This window comes from Xiphophorus couchianus, chromosome 18 (assembly GCF_001444195.1).
Source record: "Xiphophorus couchianus chromosome 18, X_couchianus-1.0, whole genome shotgun sequence".
NCBI lineage: Eukaryota > Metazoa > Chordata > Actinopteri > Cyprinodontiformes > Poeciliidae > Xiphophorus > Xiphophorus couchianus.
This window is the reverse complement of record NC_040245.1, coordinates 30,256,330-30,283,972: the sequence shown is the minus strand read 5'-3', so window position 1 is coordinate 30,283,972 and position 27,643 is coordinate 30,256,330. Positions and strand designations below refer to the sequence as shown.

Here is a 27,643-nt window from a genome sequence, read left to right as displayed (position 1 = left end):
GCTTCCTACTTACTCTCTACTTTGTAGCCTAAGTAGGGAGCCTACTTACAACATCCCTATTTGGGCTGCTGACCCCACAACCTGACTCTGGATAAGCGGAAGAAGATGGATGGATGGATGGATGGATGGATGGATGGACGGACGGACGAATGGATGGATTTTTCCACTGCCTCTTTCTGTGATTATCTGTGATCCCTCAGTTACTTGCGTGTTCCCCAGGCTTTGCTCCTTTCCCCATTCTTCCTTCTATTTTGCTGCCGTTTATGTAAGTTTTCAGTTGTCCCTATTAAAGAAGAATTTTGTCATGGAGTGCGGGTGGTGAGAGGTGGTGAGGCAGACGCTGTAGACCCAGGAATGCAATAAATGAATTATTTTAATGAATAAAGTCCAGAACAACACAGTCCAACATGGACCAATACAACGGGCAGCACAGCCGAGCAGAAACCAGGGCTCGACGCCGGTAGCAACCGTTAAAACAAATGGTTAACACGAAGGACTAGGAACACCTTAGACAAGACACCAAATGAGACGAGGACCCGACAGAGACGCTGGGACACAGGTGACATAAAATACACGGGAGGGTAATCACAGAAACGAGACACACCTGGGAAACAATCAAGGGGAAGACAGGACAACACAAAGACTCGGGGACACAGAAAACTCTAATTAAATACACAGACAACACAGAACATGACAAATTTGTTATTTAAAGAATTTTGTTAGAGAACATTATCACACAAACAGCATCATAAAGACACAGCAACACACCCCAGTGGTCAGGGATAAAGTTGTAGAAAAGCTTAAAGCAGTCAGGTTATAAAACAATATCCCAAACCTTGACCATCTCCAGAAGATCTGTAAGCACAACATTAAAGAACGGACCAAAAAGAACAACTGCATACCTATGAAGACTACACTGAGTGCAGGTAATAGGAATAGTAATCAGAGGAGCAGCCAAGAGGTCCGTGGGAGCTGTGGAGAAGCTACAAAGATACACAACTCAAGTGGCGCTATCTGTTAACAGGCCAACTATTCAACATGCTTGCTCCTCTCATATTACTTGCACTTGGATTTGGGCTGAATTAGTTTTTGAAGTATGGACAATAAACTTTATGGGTTTTGTTTTCTACATTCTTGATCAAAGCAAACCATTAAAAACCTCAAATAATTTGGCTGAACTCATGTAACCACACTTTTTACTACCTGGAAGAATTCTTAAAAGTGACAATTTCTTTCCCTAAAACTCTGGATGAGTGAGAGATAGAGAGAGAGACTCGTGACACATGGGAAGACCGTTCCTGGGTTTATCCAGGAATCAAAAAGCATGTTTGTGTGGGAAAACATTATATAATTCAATTTTCCCCAAATGGGTAAATGTAGCCCCAAAAATCCATTTAAAAATTCTTGAGTTCATTCTTGGCAGAACCTGTGAAAGTTCTTGGATGCAACAAAAAGAAAAATCCCAGTGTTGAGAAATCTTGAGAGTAAATCCAAATTTTGAAAACCCAAACCTTTGGCTTGTGGGTTGGCCTTGATGTCACTGCAGATCTCTCAAAACTCTGATGGTTTCAAGATCTCTTCTCCTGATGTGAGCTTGAAGACTGTCTCCGGTGCTTCTGCTTTATACTTTTGGGGCTCGATGTCTATGTGACTCTTTGCATGAATTGTTGATATTAGCCATCTTCCCCAACAGGGGAAGAGTCCACCTGCAGTGAAGTTTTCTGTACTCTGTTCAAAACAACAAGCCACATCTGAGTCATCTCTTGTCCTTTAACTTTCCAAGTAATAAACTTTATCCATTTGTAATCAGAACATCATTTAAATCACATAGATTGTACATCCTCACCCCATTAATATCTTTGATCAACATTATTCATTGTTGATATTTATAATGATTCAGTTCCTCACAGTTAATAGAAATAATCTTTCCATTGACTGCTTACAATTCTAAGTGTTCGAATATATACAGCTTTGATTAAGCTTTCCAACATTACATGTTTTCTATGATTACAACTTCTTATGATTAACCACTTGAGAAAAAAAACAAAAAAACTTGCAAAATTCTTAAAACAAAACAGCTGATTGCTAAGATGAAAGTCACATCCTGTTATTTTTACATGCTTCTTTGTATTATGAATTTTAAGGGTTTACTTCTGAAGTCCTAGTCATGGACTTGAATGTATCGGATCTTCCGAGTGGGAAGCCTGTAAACAAGAACAGCGTTAGCGAACGAAGAACGACCGCCATCTTTTTCCCCAAACTCTGTCTGAGGCGCGAGAGGGGAGGGGCGGAGTCTTCACTCTAGGTCTCCTGGTGAAACGCTGTCTATAATTTGGTTCCTTTTTTTTTTCTTCTTTAATTTGACGTGGTATTTTGGCCAATTTCACCCTAAAAAAAACATATATAATGCATCGTAATACTAATAATTTATGTGGTGGCTTATACCCTTAAATTTTTTTGACTATATAAACAAATGATCATTACAATCTCCCACTTTATGGTGTATCACATATGCACTCCTTTCTCTTGGTCCATTAGAAAAAAATCCCAATAAAATAAATTGAAAGAAAATGAAATAAAACTGATATGAGTAAAAAGGCAAAAAGTTTTAATGGGGATAGATAACATGTTTTTGCAAGGCACAGTTTAGCAGACATGGTCGTTCAATCAAATCTGTTAAAAAATAAGCATTTAGATGAAATATTTTAATTTATCTCAAAGCAGTCCATTGTTCTGCTTCACCTCCATAACTGTATCGACACAGCAGGCTGCTAGAGAAGTCTACATGTGTTTGGCCATAGTGATCGAGGTGTGAATGTGTGTCAGATGGTTCAGTGGGTAACCTGGCAGACAGCAACGTAGCGGTGCCCACACCTACAGGGAGCACGGCACATGAACTCACATTCTTCTTGCTTTTTACTAGCAAATGGTAAGTTGTGAGGCAGTTTTTTCTAAACCACCGTTACTGTGGTTAATAATGTGCTGCTGAGGTCAACAGTGCATGAGCTGACTGTAGAAAACATGTTACAAAAACATATTCCTATATTAACTATAAGCATTGTCAGACTGAGTTTAATTGTTTAAGATAATATCTAAATGCCATCAATATTTTTGATGATGCATTAAATATTTCTTCTGTTTCTTAAACACAAACATTGACTGAGACTTGATGAATATGATGAAATGGTTGAACTCAGCAACAGACAAAACTGGAAACAGCAGCTAAACACATATGAACTCTGTTTACTAACTGGGTGACTTTATAAAGTGGATACACTGGATTGAATTTAGAGATGTCAGAGTAAAAGAGGCTGGACACAAACACTTTTCATATTTTTATTTGTAAAAAAATAAAAACTGGAAAACTGTGCATCATTTTATGTCCACTTCATCATTATGAACTACTCTGTGATTGTCTATCACCTATAATTAAGCCCAAAATTATTTATACATCTGGCAAATATAGATATTTGGTGTGGAATAAATGTTGTATGGAATGACCCATTCAGAGTCCCTCATTGGTCCAGCAGAGTGATTATCCGTACTGGACCTCTGTTCCTTATAGGCTGAATGCCAGTGTCACAGTCCCCACCTGGAATGTATTGCCACAAGCCCAACATCACGTCGAGAAGTAATGAATATTTAGCACAATTCTTAATGATATTGACAAAAATTTTCTCTGAGAAACAGAAAGTTTAAAACGTGTTTTGAAAAAATTGCTAGATACTTTCAGAGAACACTTTATTCTACAATTTCAGCATTGTATCTTTATACTTTTTATATGTATATATCACTTAGAACCATCTTGTCATTCCCATGACAACAGTGGTGTGTCAGGTACTGTGGACAATCCCTACACCACCATTACCCATGTGTGTTTTTGTATTCATGCTAAAGTGATGAGGTCAAACAAGGTGGCATAAAATCGTGTGTGCGTGTGTGTGTGGGTGCACGGGGGTGTGCGTGTGTGTGTGTGTGTTCTGGCTTGCATACCTAGGAAGGGTCACTGGGTAGGGGCTCCCCAGCATTTTGTTATGGCACACTTGACAAAACAAAGACAACTCACTTTTCTGGTCCTCTGCCACATTCTGTATTCAGGAACAAGTCGGGGCTATAGCTGCAAGGATCCGATAACACCTCCTCTGTGCCTTTCTCTCTCTAGGGTGTTGTGGAGGAGGTGCAGGGGTGGGAGGGGTGTCTCTTCATTCCAGACAGACCAAGCCATTTGAATGCAAAGCCTCAGCTGCCACAAATCCACCGTTCGTGCCCCCCGCTTCTCCGACTACCACCCCTCTATTATTTGGCCAGATTTCACGGCTATTTTTGGATGGGTCGGTTAAGCCGTCCAAGGATCTCCACTGAAGATAAGTCATCAAAACACTGCATTGCCCCATGTGGCCATTAACATAAAAATTAAAGAATTATACTTATAGAAAATAGGCAGTGAATAAATGAATGAATAAATAAATTAATACATCCTTCTCCACAGTGAAAGCTGTGTACTCTTTTTTACTTCCTATTGTTGAACAAAATTGATGCTCTGAATGAACACCCTTCTTTCTTAACTAGTAACTCACTAGACATAAATGGAAGGAAAATATGGGTTTTTACATTGTGATACTCAAATACATATTTATATTGCTAGGTATTGGTATAATTGCTCTTATTCCACACACTTATAAAAATGTAATCAACAGCAGGAAGCAAAGTGAAAACTGAGTAAAGAGATCTGATGGAATTCTTTCAAATACGACCCAGTGTATGTGATGAGCAGCCGATTCGAAGTTTTAAGATTTTCTAAGTGCTTCTTTTACAGATAAATCCATCATGTGGAATGTGTCAAGTTATGATATCATCTGTGTCTGCCACATTGAACAATACTCCAACATAATTAGGTTCTGTTTAGCTGTAGATTTTGGTATTTTATGGATATTTCATTTTGGTTTCTAAAATAGGACTCATTAAAATAATGTCTTTCCATTGTGGATGTTCATTAATTAAAAAACAAAGAGACAATTATGTTGAAAGCTGTCCAACATTAGGCTTTGGGGTTTCCCACTGCATTGAGTTTTTAACAACCGTGTGAGGAAACTTTTGAGGGACGTTCCAAGAACAGATGGCATTGTGTGCAGTAAGGCTGCTTGAACCAGTTTCCTCAAAATAAATAAACAAATAAATGAATGAATAAATATTAAAAATGCAAAAATAAAAAGTTTCCTTGAGAATTCTAAGAAAAATTAGTGTTCATGAAGCTTTAGAAAGGACTAGAAAAGGAAGTTGCTACAGGAAAGATTGTTAGGCTTCCACAAATTTAGGGACAGAAAGAAATTGTTTGCTGTTGTATGATGTGATGCTATACCACAAAACCAAGAATTGAGGTTGATACTGACTTTTAAACACTGAACAATAATAAAATACAGCAGGGGTCGGCAACTCCAGACATCAAGGTCTGGTGTCCTGCAACTATTAAATGTCTCCCTGGTCCAAATCACTTGAATCAAATGGTTGAATTATGTCCTCAGTGTTGTCAAGTTAATGCTAATGACCTGATTTTTTGACTCAGGTGTAACTCAGTAGTTGCTGTTTAGCTAACTGCTAAAAGAACAGAGAAAAAGAGAAGTGACAGTGTACCAGTGATGGCGACGCAGATCTGGTGATGTGAAACGATAAAGTTTTCTTGGAAGCTAAATCCTGAACATTAGCCACCATAGCTAACTGTCCTGACAGCAAACATCTAAGAGCTCTCAGACAGACTCAACAAATAGTTCTGTATTTACAAAAGAGGAGAAAATTGAGTCAGCTATGATGCAAAATGTCACAGATGAGTGACTAGACCCTTTTGGCTTTTGGGACATTATTTTTTAATTTGACCAACTCAATATCTAGAGAAAGGTATTGATAGGGAATGATAATAAAGTTCGTAGTTATGATTTGATTTTGTTTGCCAAAGTTTTTTGTCAGGTGTAGAAAGAAGACCTTATCCATGGGTTTAACTGCCTTCTTATCTTTGGCTGATACATTGGTGGTTTTTACGTGGCTTAGCAAACACAAAGCCTCTTCCTTCAAAAGCTTTAGTTTGAAGTGATTAGACAGCAACAAGACAATTCCTTGAGAGAAAAAATCTAAAAAAAAAACAAGAAAAAATATTGTTTATGATCTAGAATTACAGATTTGTCTTTCTTAAACAAAATTATAAAAAAGGAGGCTTTCATATTATTTCATACATATTACTGAGCTTAAAATGCAGACAATTGATCCTAAATAATTTAATAATCACAGCATGAAAAGAATTACTCTTAATGCCAATTATATTTATAGAATCAATGTCTGAATTGGCTCTACTTGCTGGTTTGGGATCTGTGTTATGTCTGGACTCCTACAATTTGCAAGGAAATTATTTTGCAATTCACAATTAGCATCTATTTGGACAAGAATTCAACTATGGCAGCCAATGCACCACTTCCCTAAAGAGGCATCACAATCACTTGGGTTCAAGGGAGCTAAATATAGTGATGTTGTGGCCTTTGAGTCTTCCACCGTTATCAGGAAGTCTGTGCGACCCCTAACCCTTTGCCAGGGTCCATAAGGATCATGTTCTGAGTTAGTGGCATCAGCAGACCTATCTCCAAGAGGCCTTAATCAGTGCCAATCCAGAAGCAGCCACCATGGTCATCAAAGCAGCCTGCACCTCTGTGGTCCAGCCTTCCTGAGCAAAAGTGGGGCGGCTTAGCCCCCCACATAATCCCTATTGACTGCCTCCGCTTTGTCTGCCAATTCTCAGCATTGGATTTGTCTCACTCGATGATGCGCTCCACTCCACTTCTCTCACATTAATCCATACTGTTATTACTTTTCAATACACTAATTATTGCCCCAGCTACCCTCCCTCTAGGCCAAACAGCCCATCTTTACTTCCAATGTTGCTCCTACATGGTCACATATTTTAAACCAACAGAAAAAATTGACCAAATGAGTGAGGAGCTATTGGCCAAAGGCCAAGGATGACAGTGATGCAGCTAATACTATCCTTTAGCTGCTGACAAATCATCTGTCAGCTGTAAAGTGAGTGTGAAACACAATGTGTAATACAGAGCTGGTTGTGACAGCATGTGGACATTGTCTTCACTATACGAACAGACAAGCATACTTTGAGAGAGAAGTCTATCTGTGGATCTTAACCGTGTAAAAAACGTTCTGTGTCATGATGTGGGGAATATTGTCTTTACACACTTTTGGCTCCTTAGCACCACCGGTGTATTGGTACCAGCATGAATATTGTTGCTGACCATGTCCATCCCTTTATAAACACAGTGTGTCCACTGTCTAATGGCTTCTTCCTGCTGGTAGTTCCCCATGCTGCAAAGCTCAGATCATCTCAAATGGGTTTGTTGAATATGATGAGCAGTTCACAGTAAACCAGCGGCTTCCACAGTTAATAGACTCAAATCTGTAGCAAGTGTGAGATACTATCACAGCAGTATGAGCTAAAATTTGTTGTAGAACTTGTAGATCCTATGCCATGAAGAGTTAAGAAATTTCAGAAGGCAATAGTGTGTTAACTGCCATGAGGACACCAGAGTCCTCAGGGACCAGTTGACTTCCATGTAAGTGTTTTTGGGGTGACAGTTAATTAAACATGACACTAGCAAGGTGTCCCTAAAAATCCCTGAGGTGAGAATGAGCAGGTGAGCTTGGTTGTTTTATATCAGGTATTAATCCTGTGAAGACATAGCACAACACTATGTACCACTGGAGGCTGAAAGACAGATGTGTGTACAAGCGGTATTAAGATGGGACTAAACATTAGTTGTGAATGTTTGGTCAATGAGACTGTCAGGAATCTGGGGTTCTTGTGCCTCTGAGGCATTTTATTCCCCCAAAGGTTTCCACTAGAGGGCAGCACTGAGCAGTGTGCCACCACACACGCATAATTAGCTATTAACTGAAGAATAAGAGGAGCTGGCTGCTGGTTGTTTGACTCCTGAGTGCTAACCTAACCAGTACCTCTAGTTCTCTGTTGTTTTTGTACAAAGGTCCTGCCTTGTTCCCTTTCTTGAGGTAACCTCACTAAAGAGTTCATGGATCCCTCTGTGCTGTCTCCTGGAGTGCAATAACCCTCTGTATCAGAAACATCTGGACTGGCAACCTCACTCCACCTCTCACTCTCCATCCAACCATCTAATCTGTCCATCCTACAATGCACCACCTGCCCAATGCCCTGGCTTCCACCATTTATCGCTCCCAGTAAGACCAACTCCCCTTCCTCTCCTTATAATTCATTACTACATTCAACAACACTCACCTCTTCCTCCCAGTTTTCCGGTCCCCGATCACCAGGAACTTCCTGGATCTAGATCATCAGACAAAACATTATTCAATTTCAGTAAAACTGTAACCATTCATCCCATTTATCTCCGGAGAGCATTCCTGCATCTGACTCAGAAAACAACTGGCGAAAATATTTGTAACAGTATTGACACAGGATTGTAGCAACACGACCACAATATTTGTACAATATTTATTCATGACAAATTAAAACAAAGAAAATCCAGACAAATCAGTAACTTGATAAATATTTATGGCAGTAACTTTTAATTCTCAGTCAAGTACATTTGGGCAACAATGCAATGGTCAAGTGTCCACCTACCATTAAATATTGACATCCAGCAAAAGTTAAACATAGCTTTGATGTGAGTTTTTTTTTTAATCAAACTTTGCCTTGGTAGTAAAAATAAGCTCAGGTCTTCTGAGTTTCCCCTGTTGGATTGTGATTTGCTGGTAGCGGCATACTGTCCAGGTTGGAAACAGGACAGTCACTTATGTAGACCTTTCCTTAATGCAGGCATGTCCAAAGTCCGGCCCGGGGGCCAATCATGGCCCGCGGTCAGATTTCATACGGCCCGCAGCTTCGGTCTTATAATGTATTATTTATGGCCCGCCTGCACTGTGAAACAGAATAAATAAATCATAAAACTTGAAACTGTAATTCCTCCTTTCACCAAATGGTGGCAGCACCACTTTAATACTATTAGTCTCTGCCTCCGTGCAGCGAACCGCTCTCCACTCATTTCTGCCATGGCCACTGCAAAGAAAACAAGTTTACAGTGAAGGCCGCCGCTTTCAAGAGAGATGGGAATTATAATACTTCTTCACTGAAAATCAAGGCAATTGTGTTTGTCTAATTTGTAATGAGACGGTTGCCTTGTTTAACGTAAAGAGACACTACCAGACTAAACATGCTAACACATACAACAAGCTAACAGGAAGTGACCGTGCTGAAAAAGTGAAGCAGCTCCAAGCTGCACTGGCATCACAACAGCGATTCTTCACGCGGGCCTGTGAGTCAAAAGAAAATACCACCAAAGCAAGCTACGAAGTTAATGTTAATAGCTAAACATGGCAAACCTTTTACTGAAGATACTTTTATCAAAGACTGTGTTATGAAAATGGTGGAAAACATTTGCCCTGAGAAGTAGCAAGAATTTGCGAATGTTTGCCTGGCAGTAACAGTGTGGCACTGAGAGTTGAAGACATGAAACTGAGTATTTTGAACGGTAACGTCTGTCACTATCAGCAGTGAAGAGCCAATCGAACATTTATGCACCTGGATTTATGGCACTTATTTTTATTAAACTCTTGAGTAAGATTTGGTTATTACTGTTGATGTTATGAACCTGTAGATGTGATACAAACTATACTTTCTGAAAGATATTGTAAATGACAAGAGCAAAATTCACTTGTTTTAAAATTTAATAATAACAGACAACTTTGCATTACTTTAACTCCTGTTTAAAATGTTCTTGAGGCAAAGATATTTTTAAACTCATGTAAATTTAAGGTATTTTATACAGTTTGTTCAATGTTATCTGACTCTCCAGATATGAAAGAAAAGCAGAATTTGGGTTTTTAGAGTTGTTCTCATTTGCCTGAGTGGCTTATATTTGGTTATTTTGTCATTTGAAAAATAAAGATAATTGTGACAATGAAAATTGTTTTATAACAGTGTGTATTTGCATGACACTTTTGTAGTTAAAAAATGTCCGAACAAACTATTGGCCCCCGGGCATCTTCACTTGATCAAATCTGGCCCTCTTTGCAAAAAGTTTGGACACCCCTGCCTTAATGTCTTTTATTTGGAATCAACTGATACTGAAATTAAAGTGAAATTTATTTTCTCCATGTGTGAATCTTCTCAAGAACTACTGGAGCTTTTAGAGTCAAACTATAAGGACTGGACTCACTGGTTCTGACAAAACGCCTAGGAAGATGTGTTCAGTAACCTACATGTGTGAGCGCCTTTTTCTGTTAAATCTTCTGATTACACTATAAATGTCCAGGGAGCTCTGCAGGGCTCTGACCAGGTTTACCTGTTTCCCAAAGCTCAGGTTGTGCCCAGGCCTTCAGGATAGGCTGTCCATCTGCCACTGATCCCAGATGAGTCCTGTAAGCAGCTTTGCAATGGACCCAGCAGTAGCTGCTACCAAAAATCTGACCCAGCTCTCAATAGTGTGTGTGGTGGTAAAGTCTGTCTGTGTAACTGCTTTCATATGTGCTCAGTAAATTTTGAATTTTAGTGCTCTTTATACAAGTATACACACACATGTGCATACTTTCCATTAAAAAAAAAACAAAAAAAAAAAAACACCTGTGTGTTTCAGAATGTCCCTCCTGGTAAGGCATATTTTTCCAGTAAGAAAATGCTGTTCTTAAGCAGATGTGCTGTTTTCAGATTAAGTGTTAGGTACAGGACTGATATGTGGAATGTGTTTAAGTTAGGTTTAGAGTTAGACATCTACTGGTTTAGGGTAAAGGTCAGGGTTAGGATATCAAAATTAATGAAAAATTAATGTAAGTCAATGCAACGTCCCTGTGAAAATATAATTATGTGTTTGTACTTTATCAGCTATCCTATTTAGGATCATTTCTGACATATGTACTAACCATCTTCAGACCAATGTGATTTTTGGGGCCTAAACTACATTCTAGTACATTGAACCCCCTAGTGTAGTATAGAGTCAGGAAGTGAGCTTAGAGGTATGGAGTGAATTAAGTTTTGGTTAAAGTTAAGGTGAGGTACTGGTTAAGGGAAGGGAAAACATGTAGGTGAGGTATAAATGCAGTTACTAAAAAGAATCAAAGTCAAAGCAAATATGGATAGAAATACAAATGTGTGTGTGTTCGCGCATATGGTCGTGTGCAGGGGTGTGCGGGGGTGTGTGAAAGTGAGAGTACTGGGGGAGCCAAGGTGCAGTGGAGCAGATAGCTGAGCTCTATGCATACTAAAACCAACATAGCCACCGGCAGCTCAGATAGAGCTGGGGGGTTGCTGAAAGGGGAAAAGGTCTATGGGTGGTATGTGTTAGTAGCACTGAGATGATGGGTGTTGTTTGTGCCATTTTTTTTCAAGTGTGTGTGAATGAGTGTGTGTCGGGGTGTACAGGTAGGGGGCTTCTGAAGGGAGAGGGAAAGGAGGGAACAACATGTCCCCCTAGGGAACCTCTTCCTTATCTAACCTCTTGCTTCAGTATATCTGATTACAGACAACCATGAGGACACAGGCAGAGAGATAGAGAGAATGACTAAAAATGAAACAAATTAGAGAGAATGTTGAGCTGAGTGATGTCGAAGAGGTTGCAGTATGTTTTTTTTAAACCTTATTATGTAAGGTTTATGGATATTTATAGATATACCTTAACTCTCAACATCAGGCTTTCATTGATTTTGTGAAACGTTTTCCCTTAAAAGCTTGAATCTTTACAGAAAAAAAGGCTAATAGAATTTTTTAAAAATTTTTGAAATACTTTTTTCCTTTTTTCTTAAGACTTTATCTTACAATGACATTTTTTTTTTGTTTTGGGTACCATCTGTTTTATGATTATGGAAAATTAAAGATACAGACCAAAGTTACTGATAAGATGAGGGCTGACATGAAACAGTTTAGCACAGTTGCACAGTTCAGTGCTGCAATTTCATAACTGTTTTTAATTTGTGTGCAAAAATGAGTTGGTAAAAATTTTTCCCAAAAATGTTCATTGATTTTTTTTTCTCATCTGTACCATTTTAACTGGACAACTGGATAAATATATGTGCCCAGTTACTATATTCCCTGTGCATATTGTAGTTGGTAGATTATACTTTGTGTGAAATCTGGCACCAGCCAAGTTAACAGCTGAGAATGTTAGATCGGGTTAAAACTGCTGAGTAATCCACCTTGGGAGTTTACCATCACATCAGTGATTAAATAAAATGATGTGAACAAGTCCTGGTAGAAAATGTATTTTTGTCTGTAAAGCTACAGACTTAGCAGATGAGTCTGCTAAGCATGAGCAAACTCATCTGAAGCTGGCAGGACATCGGCCCCTGAGGACTGGAGCTGGATACCTATCCCTTAGGAACAGATTTGGGATTTTCACATTTTTCACAGAACATTTGCTTTCAAATTTGGAACTTTGACACTTAAAGACTTTTAGTCACTTTATGTGACAACACTTGAGAAGACAAACCTTGGCTTTGACTTTTCTTTTTTATGATTTTTTTTTTACCTACATATGACAAATCAGGTAATTTACGAAGGCAGAATGTTAAAACAAAAAGAAAGAGAGAATTATTTTGTTAACAGTTTAAAGACAATTTTCACTAAATATAAAGCCTTACAAAGAAATAAATTCTTCTTGAACTTTTTCACATTTTCTCATGCTAGAATCAAACTTCTATAATATTGGTTTTGGTAAACCCTGACCTAAAGTATCACACAAAGAGGGAATGTTGCTGCCCCAATGAATGAACAGGCTCCGCAAGACGAGCATGGAGAAGAGACGCAATCCTCTTAACTGTGGAGGAGCTGCAGAGATCAGGAGAACTGCCAACTGATCTGAAGAATCAGTTGGCAGTAAAACTACAAGTCATGCACTTCATGTATCCTTCTGGCACTTTAACATTAATGGAAGACTGGCAAGAGCAATGCTAATGTTGAAGTGAAGAACATAAGAGGTTACAAAGTGAAACTCCTTTTAATCTACATCCAAATAGTCTTTCTATTAGACTATTTCTATTAGACAACTAGCCTTCGCATCACCATCATCCCACAGGAAAACATGGCAGTGGCAGTATCATTCTGTGGAGACTAATGTTTCAGGAATGCAAAGCCACTTCTGTAATGTACTTGGCTCAGCTGGATTTTATTTTGAGTCAGAAAAAAACTATCGCATGATGAGAAAAAGAAAACATGAAAGTCATGTGTCATTTTTCCTTTAACTTCAAATTCATGCGCTTTTTTTGTTGGACTGTCACATAAAATTCAGATAAACTGTATCGAAATTTGAGTTCATGCTCAAGGGCTGTTTACTACTGAAGGCACTATATGGGTTTACATTTTGTAGTATAGTAAATGAAATATGTGACTTTCTCTGGAATGATATTCTGCTGACGTTTTGTTATTTTGGAACCATCTTTTACAGACTAGGGGGGGAAAAACACTGTCACGTCTTTGATGTGCTGCCAACATCTCTGACAATATTCATCCAGATCTTTTCTGGAATATTATTATTGCTGGGTACACACTGAGCATTTGAATATGATCCAAATCCAATTAACCAAGAAAGTAGGCATATGAACCCAAAAATGGAAATGAATGTTTGCCATGCAAATACAAATTGGCTTAGAGGAGAACATGATTGTACAAAGGATTCAAAAACAGATGACAAAATGGGAAAGACAAATAAAATATGATCTAGAAAGTAGAGTTATGTCAGGCTGCATAGAAAATTATCACTCCTATGTGTACTGCCATGTGGTTTGTTCTAGTTTTGTGATGATTAAATGTGATTTAAAAATACTGAGAAGTAGTAATCTTTTATTTCCGCAGTCACCCCCGCTTCCCATCTGGGTTTAGTCTGGTCTCATCATCTGCACCCTGAGGGTAATGGAGAGTGTGTGTGTCTACATTTCCATCAGCATGCGCATGTGTATGTATAATACAAAATGATAAGGTCTTCAGGTCTTGCAAACGAGTGTCTGTACAAAAGAGCATAAGGCGGGGTGTGTGAGTCTGAGTGTGTGTCTGGGGGTGGGGCCAGGGGAATCCTCGTCAGTGAGAAAGCCCAGGGGACGGCCAGCGCTCCTCAGCCTCCTCATGATGATTGATGCTGGCGGGCCCCACACGCCCCTGCCGTCCAGCTAAATTAAAAGCCTATTTTGTAAAGTTGTAAAGAGAACAGAATGGTTGGTTTGGAGGATGTGAGCGTGCGTGTGTGGGCGTGTGTGTGTGTGTGTCTGGGTCACAGCCGGGTCCCTCTCCAGTGTCTTTAGTATCATCAACCCCTCAGAGGATAACCAGAAGGGGCTACCTTCCGTGCCTGATGCTCTCTCTTTCAAGTCTCCAGTTTCATTCCCACACAAACAGGGAGACAAGCTTTTAGAGAACCTGTAAAAAGTATTCACTCCCTTCACCATTTTTACAGCTTTTACAAATTAATCATAAGCAACAAAATTTGGCTTTTTGGACAAAAAAAATCTACAAAAATTAAACCTTTAATGTCAAAATAAAAAAACATTTTTCCAAAATAACAGATAGATGGATTGCATAATTATCCAACCCCTTTAAGAGACCGGACCAGGTCTGGTTTGGAATGGAGGTGTGCAGTGAGTGATCGTAGTTTAAAGACATTTGGTACTGGTTCATCAGTATGCCTGGTTAACATTACAGCATGAAGACTAAAGGACATATAGAGATACAAATCAATCTCTAAGATTCTGAACAACCCATGGAGTTCAGATCAATTGTCATCAAGAAACAGGAGGAGTATGTCACATGTAAATCTGTCTGGATCAGGCTCTTTTTACAACTTGAGAGACTATCCAAAAAGGAGACTGGTGGGAGAGGACCCCAGGTAACCATGACAATGCTGAAGGAGTTCCAAGCTTCAGCAGCAGAGAGACTCTGCAGATGGCAACTGTTGCCTGGGTTCTTCACCACTCAGAGCTTTATGGGACAGTAGGAAGTCACTGAGTCAATGAGGAAGTTACTGTTGACACGTCATGTTTGGTGGACACCAAACCCTGCACATCACCATAAACACACCATCACACCACCATGCGGTGGGGATGCTTACCCGCAGCAGGACCTGGAAGGTTTGTAAAGGCAGAAGGTCAAATAAAAGCAGCAGAATCTAGAAAAAATCCTGGAGCACATTTTGTTTCCATCTGCTGGAAAACTACGGCTCAGAGAACATTTACTTTCCAGCAGGACAACGACCCAAAGCTTCCGGCTAATGCTACAAGAGATAGTTTAAAGGCAACAGGGTGGATGTTCTGGAGGGGTCTAGCCAAAGCCTGCTTAAGGGCTGTTCACCACTGATGTGGTGGGATGGAGGAAAACCTTTTCCTCCATAATTTTTTAGGTACTTTATTTTGTTTTATCTTTTTTTCTGGCCAAAATGTTCAAATGTTACATTAAGATGATGAATCATTCTCTGATTCTTCTGATGATGCATTTTAAGCTTGAAGTTACTCTCTCCTTTTTTGTGTGTCATTTGCAAATCATTTGTCATCAATGTGAAATTAATAGACAAGCAAGAACAATCACACACAGCCATGAACAGACGTGCAATGCTTCACTGCTTCATGTCCCCAAGCCCTACTCCCTTCTTCCCCCAACTGCACGCACACACACACTCACACACACGCCTTCATGTTGCACCCCAATGAGCCTGGGCTATTGCTGACTTTGCCCCCACCACCTAAGCCCCCACCCCTTCCCCTCTGCTGCTGTTGGCAGCTAGAAGCGAGGGGAGTGACAGCCCTCCATGAAAATAGACTGGACACATACACACGCACGCACACCCCCACATGCATATTATGTCTTTCTATCTTTACAATGACTTTAAATTGACTTCAATTCATTTTTCATTCTTGTCTACAGCCTAACCTTGAGCCTAACCATTACCAGTACATGCCTAACTTTAAACCTAATCACTAACCCAAAACCAGCACTTCCTCTGGTGGGGCCCAGGCGTTGTGCCCCATAATTAACAGTGGGTCCTCACAAAAATTAGTTTTTGTTGGAAAAGTGGTCCTTACAACGTATTAAATACAAGATCACACACATAAACACACACACACATAAAGGTCAGGTCTGTGTCATCTGGGTTGTGGAGGCCTGCTGAGCTGCCTCGCCTGTGTATTGTGCTAAACTGTTCTGTGGTGTGCATTCGTGTGTGCATTCGTGTGGGAGTGTGTTTGTGTGTGTAGTGTCACCATCACTGTAGAACAGTAACCATTTCAACTGGACCAGATAGATCCATCATTGACCTTATTAAAATTTCCATCATCATCAGTTTGTATCATCTTCATATTGTGTATTTGGTTCAAAAGGATTTCTTTCATCATAACAAAAACTGTCTCAATATTCACCAGATGCAATGTGAGCATTCATTTGCTCCTGCTCCGTGTCTGATATGTGAAGCATGGACTCACTGCAGCGCTCGTGTAAAGTATGTAAGTGGTGTTCCATCAAAGGCCTCTTCCTGAGAAAATACTGAGACAATCAGCAGCTCAGCAGGATCAACAGCAGTTGGTGATATTATCAAGCTGTGCCGCACAGATCAGGCCACCACAAGTCTGCAGTCAATGGGTCCAAATCAGTTCTCACAACATATGATGCTACTGATAGGCATTTTTTCTCTATTTCTTTTAGTTTTCTTTCTATTTCTTGAACAGACGTGGTGTGGCTTTTGCAACACAAGTACCTACAGGTGGAAATCTGCTTCATGTGGACATGCTAACACTAGCTTTGCAGGCGTCTGTATGAACTTCTCATCTTGTGTATAAACAGGGCTCTTAATATTCCATGAACCTGCTTGACTTAATCCATGTCCATTACAGTTGAGTACCACATCAATCTGACTGGGGATGCCATAGTAAAGTGGTCCAAAAAGTAATGTTACCTAATTTATGTGCTGCACATTATTGTCTTGCTCACTCTGTCTTTTCTCATCAGCCACCAAGCACAAAAATGTCTCCACCTCATCCTTGGACCATGGTGTGGATTGTAGTAGGGCTATTTTCCTTAAAACTCCAAACATGCTTAATTTATGGTCTGAGTTTTTAGAAATGGATTTAATGGAGACACACCATAGACAATCAGCAACCTTCAGTATTTAGTCACTGCATTTTCATTCACTTGGCTTGTTTGGAACTTGGGAGTACATACTAAAAAAGGAGCTGGTATCAAGTACCAGTACCTAATGGAAAACCTTAGCAACCGAGTCGAGTTGACCTGAATTACACAGGGCAATTTGAGAAGAGGTTCAACACCAAGATAAATCCTGCTTTCCCATTTAATGTTTTGTTTGTAGTTGCAAGCTAGAACCATGACTTGCTTTATAATTGTGCAGACCATGTCACTTTGTAGGAGTATATTTGCTTGAATAGTCAGTGGGAAAAGCAGGTACCTTCTCTTTGATACTCATTGCTTGTCCTGCCTTGGCAGCTTAGCCAACGGAGTGTTGTTGGTCTGGTTACATCATGGTGTCAGAGGCAGGTTTGTTCAACAAAGTGAGTCAGGATGTACCACAGCTGACTTTGTTCCATTAATGGCAGGTGGTCCACCACCACTACCACCATGACCTGAAGGTACCACTTAGGTTCAAGGTCCATGCACTGTACTGGGAGACACCATGCAGGACAATGGGTGGGTGATGTCAATGGTGTGGACATATTTAAACCATCAACCTTTTATAGCATTACTTTATGTGGTTGTTCTTAAGGATGAATGTTCTAGTTCAGATTTGCTCTCATTCATTTAACGGATTCCTCAGTGATGTCAGGTCCAACATCCCACTGGTTGAATAATCTCATCTCAGGATCTTGCAGCCTGAAGCGACTAATATGATTGAAAGTCATATTAAGGAGTCAGGGAGATGTTGTCCCACAGCATCACACTTCCTCCACCACAAAAATGTTTGGCATTGGTAGGGAGTAATTGGCACATTTATATTCGCAATGAAACCCATATGACCAACTCTGCAGTTCAACACATAAACACATTTATAAATATACGTGTGTGGCAGCAATGAAAGTTTATAGCTCATCATTCACCAGGGTTATGGCCTTCCTGCAAATTGCCTGCATACACCTAACAGAAACATAAGGAGTGTGTTTCTGTTAGGTGTGTGTCCTCAGTGTGTGCATTTATACCCTATTTACTGTATTTTTCTATATACAGTAAATATAGAAACATCTCAACATAAAGATGACTGAGGGGGTTTTAGTTAGCAAATATAATCAAGCATCTTTATTTCTTTACTGTTGAATATTCTCAAATCATCTTTAGAAAAAAATCAAATCAAAACAATAAAAAAGCAGAATCTACCCTATTCAAGATAACTTGCAATATGAGTAATATAAATATGGCCCTAGTTCTGAAATAAGTTCCCAGTTGTCTGTGTTTGTGTGTGTCATGGCAGAACTGTCCAGAAAGACACAAAGCAGGACGGTTTTGGTTGCGCCGAGTGGAACAGTCTATCCTGTCATCCTGTCAACCCTCCCACTTACCCTCTCTCTCTGGGCCGGGGCCGGTCTGGGGGCCATTGTATCACCAACAGATGGGACTCTCACAAAAAGAGCCTTTGGTCTGGCAGGCTGGTCTCCTGCACACCCGATTAAACCTTAATGGCAAAGTTAGAATTGATACACCACGTCTGTTGTGACTTCAATTAGTGCAAGACAGCCTGTGGAAAAGACAGGGCATCAGAGAGGTGAAGCACTGAGTGGGGTCCCACAGTCATTCACCTGGGCTTCTACCAGTTATGTGGGAATGGTTCTCTGTCATGTTTGGTGATACAAGAATATCAAGCACCTGGGAAAATACTTTCCGGTCCAAAAAAAGGAAATAAGCAGAAGAAAAGCATCTTTCTCATTTTTAGTCCAAATCTTGATCTTAACCTTGAGGTTTTTTCCCCTGATGATTGTAATTTACATACAAATTTTGACTGATTTAGTCACTTCAGTGAACAAATTTCCAGCAATAGGATTATATGTGTCAAATAATTATTTGCTAAATGTAAGCTCCTAAAAACCAACAGCTCAGTCTTTCCATAGCAGCACATAAATCACATGATGGATTGATTGCTTTATTCAACAGACTCATGGTCCACATAGACATTAAAACAACAAAGACATGAAACACAACAACACATAAAAATCTTCTAAAAGTTTCTACAAAGACCACTGGTAACATAAAACACTGACAGAAAGATGTCAGGATGTGTCAGCATTACAATAAGATTTGGACCTGCACAAATGACACATAGACTTATATATAAAATTTATCATGAGAAATTTTATATATAGCTAATTCCAAATTATATACCAAATTTGATATATGAGAATATCATGAGTGCCTGATATTCTCAGGCACTCATGAGAATATCTAATTCCTCATGAGTGCCTGGAATGTTCTGACATGTGCATCACAAAATATCTCACTTGCAGTACTGAACATATTTTAGTAAAGGCAGAGATTAGGTGTTGGTGATGAAGAAAAGGCAGCACCAGAGCCACTGTGGCTAAGATACAGGAATAAAAAACTGAAGCCTTGATTTGATGGTAACTGATCTGACTGGTTTGCGGTTCTCAGGTAAAAATCTCTGCATAATTTTACAGCAGAACTCATTTAAACATTTTGAGAAAGTAAAAACCTTCTAGAGCATTCTGATGAGTTTTAGCTTGAGCTCACGGAGACTTTCTGAGTGAGCAGGACAAACCTAAACATTCCCAAAAACAAGGATAAATTGAGGTACAAGGAGAAGATTGTGAGGACGCAACAAAGCTAGAAGATTTTACATAAGGTTCAGGCTGCAGTGGGACTGGTTTTACTTCTAATGTGATATCTGGTTTCCTTCAATGGTAACTCTTGGTCTGAACCATGAATATTTCACAATAAAACTCAAACTCTGCTCAATTTCATTTTAATGTTGTTTTTTATACATAAAATACATAAAAAAAGATATGATTCAGATTGTATGAAGACCTTGTCAAGAGAATGTGATGCTATAGTGAAACAAGGCAACCTTCCTCGTTCCACGGTGGAAATGTGAGATTTGGATGTGGAGAAAGGTCGGGCACTGGTCCAGTGTAATCCCTCTCAGTAACAATGCATTTCCTAAACAGTCTGATTTCACACTCAGCAAACAGGCAGCGACTGATTCCAGCATGCAGCTGTGAGATGTGTGGGCTCTTCATGGAAAATAAGCTTGAAATCATAATGAGGAGCAGAGATAACACATAACCACACATGTTGCTTACCTAAAGGGATTGTTGTGATCGGGAGGAGAAGCATAGAACAAATTAATGCAGGGATGCGCTGTAACGTTCTCTAACTGATTGAAATAAAACTGCAGTTATTATTTTTGGACTGAAAGAGGAACAATCTAGGGTCAGCACCCAGAAACTCATCCATGTGTTTATCTTTAGTCACATTGATTACTTCACAGTTGAAGCTGATCCAGTATGCTGCTGCTGGTGCTCTGACTAAATCCAGGAAGATAGAGGATGTCACCCAGTTCTAAAGTCCTTCCAATGTTCTCCCTGTAGCTCAGAGTATAGACTTTAAAATACTGTTGTTAGTTTATAAATCACTGAACGGTTTATCACCGCAATACATTAAAGATCTGCTGTTGTTGTATCAACCTTCCAGATCTCTCAGGTCTAATGATTCGGGTCTGCTCTGCATCACCAGAACCAGAACCAAACATGAAGAAGCAGCATTCAGTTACTGCTCTAATCTGGATCAAACTTTCAGAAAACTGCAAAGATGCTGAAATCTTGAGTTCCTATATATCAAAGCCAAAAGCATATTTGTTTAGTTGGCTTTGGAACTTCATTAACTGTCTCCTATTTAAACTGTTATCTCTTACTTTGCAATTACAATGTAATGTCTTTTTTGTTGGTTTATTGCTTCCATTTCTTTCCAATTATGCAAACACTTTGAATTGCCTTGTTGCTGAAACTGTGCGGAACAAATAAACCTATTTGATTTGGCCTAAAAGCTTTACCTGAGAAAAAGTCAAATGAACGAATGATTAAATATCTATCCAACGTTTTTTGATAAGCCTAAAAGTTACATTATCAGGTAGGCGTAAGGTCACGTGTGCCAGGGATATTTCTGCATAAAATTGCAAATAAATTGTCACAATATTACAAAGTAAATAGAATGGGAAATATATCATTCAGATTTTCATACCAGTATCAAAATGCAGAAGACAACAGTACATTACCAAAGAAGTAATTGCCTTTATTTTTAATTTCTTAAAATCTCATATTTATTTGTTTTTTTGATTGCTGAAAAAAATGTGACTTTATTGGCACAAATCTAATTTCATACCCACTGACAAGCACACAGAAAGATTGCTAGGGGCAACTAGGAATGGGGGTTCAGCTGTTCATTTACCAGTCCATGCATGAGCATGTGTGTGCAATACAAGGAGCTTGAATTTGATTGGACAGACAAGCGGCTGTCTGTGATTAAGAATAAATAAGCCAATAAATATTCAATCAGGACAGGAGGAGGCATGATTAAAGGAACTGGGAAGCTGAGATGAGAAGAGGTCAACTTAGTCTAGTTTGGGAAGTGCATAAAAGACAGAAATCACACAACAAATCTCTTTTTGATGTCATCATCTGTTCATGTTGCACCAGATAATGATTTAAGAATGATAGTCAAACATTGTTTCATCCTAACACTGCTATGGATCAAAGATTTGACCATGTGTTCAAAGCCCTGTAGCACAAATGGAAACATCTTTACCCTTAACAACTGGAGCTCAGACACATCAGCTCTCATTTACATATGTGCTCAATTACAGATGGCTGAATCTATGAATCTATGAAATATGCTTTTATGTAATAGCTGAAAATTCCATCTGAAGTTCAACATTTTTCAGTCAGTAACAGTTGTGACTTCTAAGTCAAAAATTTAAATACCAAATACAATTCTTCAATTAGAGAAGGGATTCATCCATATAGACACGCTGACATATGTATGGACAACATAAACAAATTATATTGTAAGATATGAGATACACGTAAGATACATGCATTGTAAGATACATGATTTTATGGATGTTTTCTTCCAGCAACGTTTCATTCTAACTTTATTCTTAATAAATTATACTTAATACTGCTTAGTAGGAGAATTGTTGTTTTGTTTTTTTTTTAGCACTGACATGTTAATCAGAAAATAAAAAGTCAAATATTTTTTTCAGTAATCATACATAAGCACTTCCAGGCTGCCTGACAAACAATGCTCTTCAGTGTGAGTGTTGTTACTTAGTGAAGACATCTCAAACTAAGAGGAAGCTCAGCTATTTCAAAATAAACTTTTTTTCTGACAAATAAATTTGCTGTTCATTCAGGCTTTGAGTGCTAAACTTAAAACAGATAACAGGATGACCAAACAAACTGCAGCAAAGTTTCTCTCTTTCATCCTTCTGAGTTTTCAGCATCGGTCTGTTTTGAAACACAAATAATTCTCAGAGTTAAAATAAGGATCACGTTGTATCTTAACATGACTAATTAATTACTGCTAAGAGGATAAAAAAAAAAAAAAATTACCTGGTATTGTATAATATCTTAAAATTTAATGAAGAAAAATTGGACACAGCTAAACTCAGCAGGTCAAAAGCTTTTCCTGATGTTGAGCTCAGGCAATTGGCTCTGAATGGAAAACTTTTCATTTAATACAGTAAATGTTTCCCTAGTTTAATAAAATCTTCATAATTCAATTCACATCAACCACTGGACAGAGCAGAGTATGAAATTATGATGCACAGCTCAGTAAAAGGTCTATGTGAGATAATGGGTGACATCTGTATTCATAGGAATGCCTTTGTATTCTTGATCATAAATACTTCACGGTTTCACAGTAAGTGAATATCATAGTTCTTTATAAGGAATCAAAAGGTCAAAAGGAATGAGGACACTTCCTGGTCCTCACTTTTTTGCAGTTGTACTGAACTCTGCTAGTTAGGTTTAGAGAGATGGTGTCAATTAGGTTTGGTTAAGGTTAGGGTTAGGAATTTACTAGCATTTGTTTTTTGGTTAGGAAAAATATCTATGCTAGGCTTATATGTAGTTACTAAAATGAATGGAAGAATATACAAAGTCTTCAGTTTGTATTGAAGTACAAAGATATGCATGCATGTGTCTGTAAAAATGGTAGTAACTGTTGTGCACTGGTCAAATATACACTCCACAGTGGGACTATTGGCAAAAATGAACCAATAGGACACAAAAGCAGACAGTAAGATGTATGTACTAGACTGGAAATAAAACACAGTGTAATTGATCATTCAGTGTTGTTTGTGTGGTATTTCAGCAAATGTTCAGGATATTAGCTGACTTTGTCCCATTCTGTCTGTGTATCTTTACCTCAATATGCTGTACCTGTTTGCTTGATATAACACAACTATGGGTCTGACTTTTGGTATGCATGCGATTAGATTAGATTAGATTAGATAAAATAAGATTAGATTAGATTAGATTAGATTAGATTAGATTTATTGTCATTGCACAGTAAGCAGAACAACAAAATTAATAGTCCAGCTCTGTTTAGGGCATTTATAAACAAACAGTCAAAATACAGAAAACTAGACAGAAGTATGATCTATGATCTGGTATGTGCCAGAGCTGCTCCTGCTCAGAATTGCTTCAGTCCCTATAGAGATGAGTTATCAGTGAAGATACATATGGAAGACCCTTTTGCCTTCACACAGTCTTGTACATCCCCATGTAGGGAAGGGAGCAAAAAAATTCTTATCAGGGGTCTTTCATCTTCCTCACTATTCTTTTCTTCCCTCGCTTTCCTCACTGTATCTGTCTAGTCTTGGAGATATGGTAATCACTGTGTAAGTACAGTATATCCTGTCAAATAATTACCATATATTGAGTTCTGCTCATCTTGGCATAATTTATTTCTACCGCACAATAGTGTTTGCTCTTTCACTTCACAGAAAGCAGCGAACAGAGGGGACCGACGGGAGACAAGCTTATCATTGTGTTGATGATCAAGAAGTTCAATGCACAGATCATTTGAAGGTATGAACTATGTTAGGTTTAAGTGATTGTTGCTTAAGCCTAACATTTACTGTTGTCACTGTCTTTGTTGAATTCTCTGAAATGCATAGTGTGTTCATGACTGCAAGCAAGTACATGTAATGATGTAAAGACAGCTGAACTGTATTTCAGCTCAGTCTGATTTACCATATCTGATGATGTCAATGATGGGATGTAGTGTATTGAGAATCAAATGTGTTTGTTTTTTTTTCTTTTGGCCCATTAGTTAAAAAATACAGACATTCCACAAAAAACTTATGATTTGTCTGCAGTTTTCCCAGAAAATATTTATATTATCTTGTTTGGATTAGGTAGTGGGCCTAGATTTTGTTAGTAACAGTCTCTAGAGTTTTATTTATTTCCTCCCCACCAGGTTGTTATTGTAATTAAGAATTAGAGATAAGGATGACCAAACAACAACTAAAATATCATCATCATCATCATCATCGTCATCATCATCGTCATCATTCTTCATCAATACAATGTATAAAATATATGGAGTGCTGAGCTCCTCCCAGTAGGAAGCCAGTACGTCCTTCAGGTGACAGTCAGGTGACATTCTAATCTACCAGACTGATAAATGCAGAGTCAAAGAAGGCTCTTCATGGCTCTCAATGCAGCCTCACAATGAGCATGCTACAGCTGGGATTTTCAATCAGTCTACTTCCTCTACTCCATCTGATGATACTGATAGCCTCCACTCTGTACATCAGTAATCTGGTTGAGGGTTTTCCAGTGATAGTTTGAGCCCCTAACCCATCAGTGCACATACATGTCATTTTTTCTCCCCAGGACTCTGTGATGTGTGTGTGTCAGCAACAGAATCCTTCCAGGGGCTCGGAGCTCTCTAAAGAGGCATCCATCTCTTGGGGTCTTTTGTGTTGGGAGGAGCATCCAAGGTCACCAGCTGAAAGACCTCCCTTTGTGCTCTTGTGTGTGTTGCCTCCATCTAGTGACTCAGGATCCTTGGCCTATTAATTGACCTGACAATGATAAAGGAAATGGAAGTGGATGCTATTTGTCTCTAATGCACCCACACTCATATTATCCCAAAGACAAATGGGTGCCGTTTTCCCACTTGAGCTGCTCTAATTTTTTAAACCCCCCTCTCAGGATGTGTAGGGACAGGGTGTAAGTGGGACATTATGTGGGCATATATGAGCCAATGTTATTTGTGTCGAGCAGAGATTTCCAAAGTGGGAGGTCAAGACCCTGTTGTGAATTGTATACAGTTTAAAGAAAACACAATTGCTGATAAAACATGTTACCAATTTGTGATCAATATGAACCCACAGTATTAAGTTCTGCATGGTGGTTTCAGCACATCTACCCCGTAGAAGAGGTTTCTGGGCATGAAGTTTTGCTTGGCCCAAGCCTTAGTGCAAACAGTTTTAGTGTTTTCCCCCTACATGTGTGGGGTTTCTTCCTTTATTATCATGTATCCCACACTGAAAAGACATAAATGTCACATTGACTGGTCTCTGTAAACTGCCATCAGGTGTGGGTGTGTGTTTGTTGTTCCTGTTGTCCTGACACATCCAACATGTACTCCACCCCACCTGTATACTATGTATTTGCTTGTGAAGGAAAGTGAAAGAACATTTATTGTTGAAAGTCATCACCTGATGTTAAAGGTCATGGAAACTGAATGCTTGAAGCTAACTACTTGGTGATGAGACTGTGAAGGTCTCTGCTATATTTATCTCTAAAATGGACTATTGTTAACAGTGTCTCAGATAAGTGACCTCACATGTGACATGACAAAGTCCAGGTGTATTTACACAAACCCCTAACAAATATATATTATTTGATACACTGCCTGGCCAAAAAAAAAAAAGTCAACCCCTGGATTTAAGCAAATAGGTACAAGGCTCCTACTGGATAATTACTGCATGGGAGATTATGTCTCAGATGGCAACAAGTTATTTAACCCCAACTGGTGCAATGAGTTGCTTCTCATTTCTTAATCAACCATGTGGAAAAGACACATCCTATGGTGTGTCAGTCTGTTTGATAAGGGTCAAATCATTGGCATGCATCAAACAGAAAAAAAACTAAGGAGATTGCAGAAAGTACTAAAACTGGGTCAAGAACTGTCCAACACCTTACTGAAAACTAGGAGAAAGTTCTTCTTCAAGGAAGAAATGTGGCCGGAAAAAATCCTGAGTGATCACAATCGGCGATCACTTAATGTCTGAAATCAAATAAAAATTAAAAATAAAAAAAAATAAAACGTAGAATTCCAGGGACTGTTTATAGTCAAAGTAAGAACATTTCCACAAGCACAATGTGAAGGGAACTCTTGGGACTGGGACTGAACAGCTATGTAGCCTTAAAAAAACCACTAATTGTTGAGGCTAACCAGAAAAAAAGGCTTTGATTTGCTAGGGAACATAAAGATTGACTCTGGAGCAATGGAAGGAGGTCATATGGTCTGATAAGTCCAGCTTTACCCAGAATTCCAGAGTGATGGGTGCATCAGGTGGTCCAACAAAATATTAGAGTGTGTAACCTTTTTTTTGTTTGCAACCGTTTTTTGACCAGGTAGTGTGTTTTTGTTGTTGTAGATCCATTAACTTATTTCTGATGATGTTTAATAATCAAATAAAGTCTTCATAAGCATACAGTGCATTGGTCTCCATTTTGTACACCCCTAATTTTGACCTTATCATCTGAATTGCATTGTAAGTTTTGAAATCCTAGCTGACAGGAGTGGCACTTAATGTGGTCTTTTACTCCAGCAAACAATCTACTTCAAGGTCCAGAGATGATTTTTCAGATATCTTGGACATAACAAGTAGTTATTTGAGCTAATGCTGTTTTTCTATTATCTTGAAGCAGTCTGCCCATTCTCCTTTAACCTTTTACATCAACAAGGCATTTCTGTCCACCCAACTGAAAATCAATGGATGTTTTCGCATTTTTCATAATTTCTCTCTAAAACTGATTGAGTGTGTAAATCTCAGTTGCATGACTTTGTGTTATTGTGTTTGTTATGATGTAAAAGCACTTTGAAATGCCTTGCTGCTGAAATGTGCTATACAAATCAAATTTGATTGATTGATTTGACTGATTGATTAAGCAGTTTCTGAAATACGTAAAAAAGTCGTTCTGCCACTAAACAACCACACCTTGCAGTCAGAGCCATGTAGTTCCTCTTATCTCCTCTCTTCCACTTTACACATAAGTTGTCTTCACCACATCAAGATGGCTAATTTTATAGATGTACCTATTAAAGTGGACAGGGAGTTTATGTGCCGAGCCAAGCCACCAAGGTCCTCCTGACCCTCACAGGGAATGGATTGTTTTCTAACAAAATAAAAGCAATATAAATAATGAACATAAACAATACCAACAAACCTAAGAAATTCAAGTAGTAAAAAGAAAGCAACACACAAAAAAAACAGTAGTCAAAATACAAAAAAAGTATTAAAAAAATACATAAATAAAAAAAATAAAAATCTATTTCTGGTGAGGAAGAAATTATTTTCCACTTGGTTTAGAGTTAGAGTGAACACAGTGGTAAAATCCA

General features: G+C 38.7%; 1 long non-coding RNA gene across 4 annotated transcripts in view; it reads left to right on the top strand.

The window, feature by feature from the left end:
- Window positions 1-26,735, top strand: part of LOC114133277 (uncharacterized) — a 52,833-nt gene extending 26,098 nt beyond the window's left edge. For all 4 annotated transcript variants that reach the window (XR_003593141.1, XR_003593143.1, XR_003593140.1 and 1 more), the window contains 2 exons: window positions 24,009-24,093; window positions 24,904-26,735. This is a non-coding gene — a long non-coding RNA (uncharacterized LOC114133277). The remainder of the gene's footprint in view (window positions 1-24,008; window positions 24,094-24,903) is intronic.
- The last annotated feature ends 908 nt before the right edge of the window (window positions 26,736-27,643 follow it).